At 33.8% G+C, this 6,000-nt stretch overlaps 1 long non-coding RNA gene across 2 annotated transcripts; it reads left to right on the top strand.

Annotated features, from left to right (window-relative positions):
• Nucleotides 1-523: 523 nt before the first annotated feature.
• On the top strand, nucleotides 524-3,676 carry LOC140016724 (uncharacterized). Of its 2 annotated transcripts, XR_011822931.1 has the most exons (4): nucleotides 524-945; nucleotides 1,044-1,140; nucleotides 1,271-1,367; nucleotides 2,828-3,676. It is a non-coding gene; the product is annotated as an uncharacterized lncRNA (long non-coding RNA). The 2 variants fall into 2 exon arrangements; XR_011822930.1 differs by having other exon boundaries at nucleotides 1,044-1,367.
• Nucleotides 3,677-6,000: the final 2,324 nt, after the last annotated feature.

Genomic DNA, 6,000 nt, shown 5'->3' with positions numbered 1-6,000 from the left:
TGGAACACAGTTTCATCTTGTTCATAAAGTGCTTATATTTTGATTTAAATACTTGTTACGTTTATTATTTCTATTCTCTTCTTTATACCCAGATCTCTAATGTTACGTTTATCTATATGCTTGGAAATTTTTTTACCCCTTTATCTTCTTGATGGTATATGGTCAAAACTTCATCATAACCTCTTCTAGTCGCCTTAAATAATTTTGGAATCTCTTCTAACACTACAACAAAAATGGCGTTTCCTGACATACATATGAGGACACTTGATGGTTTGTGTCATTATAGCACTTCTATCATTACACTTGTTATCAAATCAACAATTTATACTCTTTTTTATTTTATTTTATCTAAAATAAGAATAATAATGTATCTTTAGACTACCTATCATGACACTTGAAAAAATGTGAGAAGCACCAAAAAAACAATTAAAACACAAAATGGCGTCGTTTGATTTTGGCGGAAGATTGTTTTGCCAAAACACTTAGTGAAATTTCAAAACCTCATTTTGCCTGCTGAAATTTTGCTTCTCTTATCTCTCTCACAAACTCTCTCTCTCTCTCTCTCTCTCTCTCTCTCTCTCTCTCGGCAAACTATCTGTCAAAACTCTTGGCCAAAATTTTGCTTTCCCCGAAGAGTTTTTTCTATTGAATCTCTCTGCAATCAAACTACCCATGTTTTCCCATTGAAGATATGTAATTACATGATAAATTTTTGCCATAAATTGATTTTTCTTGGTTGTCTGCCTGAATCTGAAATACCAATTTTTGCCCTCCTTCTCTCTCGGCCAATTTCCTCTCCTCTGCTCCCTATCTCTGCCGTCCAGTCGCCCCATCGAAGAGGACAAGTTCAGATTCTCTAGAAATTATTTCTTAGCAAAAGAATTAGGCAATTCCGGTAAGGAATCTGGCCACAAGCTCGCAGATATCGATGTCGTCGATGAACAGGTTATACTCTGCAATTTTTCTATATGTAAATTTTAGTTGGTGGTTTCCTACAAAAAAAAAATTAACTTTTTGGGCCTTTTCCTTACTAAATAATGCAGGATCTAAGGGAAGCCCTGGCCAATATTGAGCAAAAACATGAGAAAGAAATTGATGAATTAATCAAAAGTTACAAGAGCTTGTATCAAGAGTGGGTTTGTGAGTTAAGCTACGGCGGGATATAAATATATATGTAGTGATTTTTAATTATTTTTGGGAACATATTGATTTAGACTGTCAATGTAGAAATGTTTGGTACTAATTTTAGATTATGCTGGATAATTAATAGGTGTGGATTTGGGCTTGAAGATTTTGCTTCGACTGCAAAAACTGAGTATTATGTTGTTGTACTCAATAGTTATCTTCAGTCCATAAATCTCAAGCAGGTACGTCAACTTCACCACCCCTATATGCTTTGTATTCTATTTCAGTGCAGGATTTTTGTTGAAGTTTAAGCTAATTTTTAGAGTTTTAAGTTGATCATTGCTGATAAAGCTGTAGAATGATTAGGCTTTACAAGTCATAGCTTGCTTTATTTGCTACCCGTATGTAGACTTGTATAATTTACTTTAATGCTTGTAATCACTGGGAACTGATTCAGTTTGTTGAGTGCTATAAGAAGTACTGGTAGGCTTTGGCAATATAGGGGTCTATCAATAATAAGTCTTACATGATATTTGAGAGGCTTGAGTCATGGGGATTGTTGCTTCTGATGCATCTGTGATGTTGAATTGATAATACAATTAGCACTAGTTTATCATGCTATTTGGATAGCAGTTAAAAGTTATCTTTTCATGTGAGAGAGTATATAGACAAAATGCCAAAACTTTAATTTGTCTCCTTGTCGTGGTTGCCTTTGGTGACGTTCTGACCTGATTTTGCATGAATAAAAGTCTCAGCCAGGAGATAATCCTTGAATCATATAGTTATTCTGATATCAAAGGGAAGCAAAATAGTTCTCTCTATTATGCTTCATTGAATCCCTGAAATAGCATGTTAAACTCATAAATTCCAGATTCTGCTGCCTGTGATTTCACTTTCACTCCAGTTTTCTATTCTGCATCACTGGAAAGAAAGTATAGCAGCTTATATTGAATCAACTCCTTTGACCAGTTGTCTTGCAAGATATCTTTCCCTCATTTCGTTCCATTCACCAAAGACATGACCTTCCCCAAGAACTCTTAGACCTTTGTCCTCTGGAGGAGGCCTTTTGCGTACCTCAAGCTTAGCCTCAGCCTCAGCTAGTTGACGATTCAGTTTTTCGAGTGCAGGGGTAAGATGATCAGGCTCCAGGGGAAGCGTGAGATATAAGAAGTGGGAATGGAGAGAAAATATTGAAACCCAAGATGTTTAAATTTTAGTGTATCAACTTTAGCTGTTAAATCAAAACCTCCTGAACCACTACACAAGATAATCATGTATCTACTTTGAAAATTTTGTTTTGTCGTTATATAGTATCAATCTACTCTTTAATTATGTGAAAACCAAGTTATACAATGTAAAACTTTTCTCATCTCTTTTTTTCTCTTCTTTTTTTTTTAAAAAAAAATAACCCGCAGAATCTGTTCAACTGCAACTTGATCCCTATGCTCATCAAACAGCTCTGGTACATAATCCATGTCACCTTTTATGTTCAAGCTCATGATCTTGAACTTGACCCTGCTCTTTAGACCATCCAGCTTGTCATTGGACTCTGGAGGCTCCAAAAACTTGAAAATATTTCTTAGAGATGACTTCTATTTTGAACTTAAAATAGAAGTCATGTTTTTTGGAGTATATATGCTTGCTTTTAGTGGTCAACTTTAGTGTTTTCTGATCTGTATTTAGAATGTATCACTGCTTGGAGTGTTTTCAATCACTTGCTTGACGATAGCCCATTGCCTGCTAACGAGACTTCTTCATCAGTGCTTGTTGCAACCTTTTCCAGTACACACTCACTAAATGGAAAAGGATCTACAGGAGGTGGAAAACTGAGTGGAAATGGTGAAGTAGAGAAGGGGCTGCTGACGCTAATTTCCTCAGATGCTCCTGGACTTCAAGTGTTGTAACCTATATTTGGACTTTTTTTTTATGATCAGTAGGTAGGTTGCAACAATATGTACTAATTTCCTGGATTCCTTTTTAATTGCTTATACATTTTTTCTACATTTCAACCAGATCATTTTTGGAATTGTAATGCTTCAACACTTTGTTTTCTTTGATTAATTATCCACCAGTTCTTTCCTATGATTTCCACGTTTGTGACCCCAATGGCCGCTGGTACCTGGCTGATAGTGGCTCTGTTCCTAGGGACCTTTTACTTCTCACAGGCAAGGCTCTCAGCCATGCTACAGCTGGTCTGAGGCCTGCGGCTTCACATCGCTCTGCATTGGATAGGCATTTCGAGCAATGAGAGCTCGTGGAGCCAGAGTAATAGACATTGCTGTTATTGTAGTTGCTACTGATGATGGAATTTGGCCTCAAATAGAAGAGGCCATTGCTCATGCCAAAGCAGCTGGAGTGCGAATTGTTATTGCTATAAACAAAGTGCGCTTGCATTTATTCTGAGATTTTCCACTGTGTGTTGGCTTGTATATCATTTAGTCTCATTTGCATTCTGCTTTTGATGTATGAAACATGATGACAAATCTCCTCTTGCTTATGGGAGTTGGCATTTTCAGTTCTCATAATCACAATACTGCTAAAGTTTGATGTTTCTAGATTTTTGCATCATAGCATATTATCTTATATGCATTCTGTTCTTTGGGATAATTTTAAAAGTCCTTTGGGTTTCTGATTGACGGAATGTATAGCAGGGAGCATTACCTGCAGATTGCTACTATCTCAAAAAAAAAAAAAAATCCTGACAATTAAAAGTGTCAACATAGAATTCGATATTCTAATGTTGTATAATACCTATCCTGACACTTTCAATTATCAAGAAAAGGGATTGTTGTTGGCAGATGGGATGTTATAATAGCATAGTTTTCCTGACATGTTGAATAGTATGAGTCTATCCCCACATTGGAAGGGACAACACTCGCCCTAGGTGTGAGGATAGATAAAGTGTCAGGTTAGATTATCTATACTGACACTTTTAAATGCCGTTAAAGGCCATTTTTGTTGTAGTGTAATTATTATTTCCTTCAATTATAGCCTTAGAGTTAGATTGGTCTTTGTTAACTATAGTTTTTAAAAGTTTTTTTAGCATCTTGGGCTAAATCTACTAAACTTTGTTTTTGAACATAAATTTTAATATTGAACAGAGATTTTTCTTTTAAGTAATATTGAACGATACATATTAGCATGGCCTGCACGCAAGGATGACATGCACAAATCGAGAAGTGGTTCAATATTGAACAGAGATTTACCATGTCTCGTACACTTTCTACAAAGAAAATTATTATTCCTGCAAGATTTTCTTTATTAGTTTCATATACATATTTAATATGAGGATATTCTCATTCTTCTCCTTCAATATAATTAATTTTCCTCCCTTGTTCTATTTTCTTGATAGATCTTACCCAATAAATCAGACGTAGCTTAACAATATCCAAAAAATCAATAATCTCACTTTATTTTTACCCTCTCACCCTTCTCCTCCTTCAACTGTCAGGCACAAAATTTAAACCCTGAATCTAACAGTGAAAACAGACTCTTAAACACCTTTCCCTAACCAGACTTTAATTAACAATTAGCTTGATATTTTGCGTTGATAGTTTCTTGACTTAAAAGTGAAATACAAAAGTTTCTTAGCTGTATTTAGGATTAGGCCCCATTTGGGGCTATTGTGTTTTTGGTAAAAAAAAAAAAAAAAAGCACCTTTGGTTGCTAAAAAGTACTTTTGAAGTATTTGGAGAACTTCATCTCATAAAATTAGGAGTTGAACATTTGGTGTTAAAAGCGCTTTTAGCAAAAGTTAAAATTTGATACTTTTAAAATAGCTTTAAAAAAATTTAATTTAATCCTTTTATCTTAGATTATGAACTAAATAAAGATACAAATATATTTAAAAAGTTAAAATTATATATTATCCAATACAATAAGTATTTATTGAATTATGTATCTAAATAATATACTTAAAAGTTCTTGAACATTGTAAGTACCTAAGATCCAAATACTACAATGAGGACCTCAAATATTTAAAATTAATCAATAATAAACAGATGAACAGGACCACACACCCTCATATATGGCTGAACTTTTTATTATATCGTTCGTAATTGACAAAAAAATCGTCCAAACAAAGACCATATAATTCAGCCTTTTTTTTGGTCTGTCTCAATCACTTTGCCTTTCCTCGAGGTTATTTCTTATTAATTTTCTGGTTAGTAGCTTACTATCGAAGACGCGTTTCAGAAAGTTCCACTAAAGGGTCTTGATGACCAAAGTGCTGACTTGACTTGAAGAGAATGCAGCTTTCTTTTAAAGCGAGAGTTGAATTGGTTGGCGCAATTGAGATTCCACTTGTAAAGCAAAAAATAAATAAATAAATTTTGTTTGTTCGGTATACTGCATAAATAGTTAAAAGTTTTTATATCGCAAGAATAATAGTCCATACTTTTCGAGAAATTACTAACAATATAACTATAAGTGATATATTATGAAATTACTTTTTCATAATGACACTTTTTCTTCTATTTTTTAATAGTGAGATAATATGACAAAAAATAATAGAATTATTATTATGAAAAAAGTGGGTTTATCTGGCACATAATTAATCTGAATGTCCAAATAATAATGGGTTTAACTATAAGGACTCGTTACAAGAGGATTTGGGTGTTAGGGTATTGGTAAGTGAAGTTAAATAAGAAAATATTTAATTACAATGGTGATTAAATGTGTGTGCACATTCAATTGGTAATTTTGGTAAAAAAAAAAATCAGGTGCATTAACGCGTCAATAGAAACTTGTAAAAAAGAAAATCTAACAATAATTAATTGTTTTCAATGGTAAGACTCTATTAAACCACTTTTTTTTTTGACACAATAAATTCTATTCTATATCTACTCATGCTCTATATTAGGGGGAGGGGGGCCT

Source organism: Coffea arabica, chromosome 11c, assembly GCF_036785885.1.
Source record: "Coffea arabica cultivar ET-39 chromosome 11c, Coffea Arabica ET-39 HiFi, whole genome shotgun sequence".
Lineage (NCBI taxonomy): Eukaryota > Viridiplantae > Streptophyta > Magnoliopsida > Gentianales > Rubiaceae > Coffea > Coffea arabica.
This window is presented reverse-complemented; position numbering and strand designations above follow the sequence as displayed.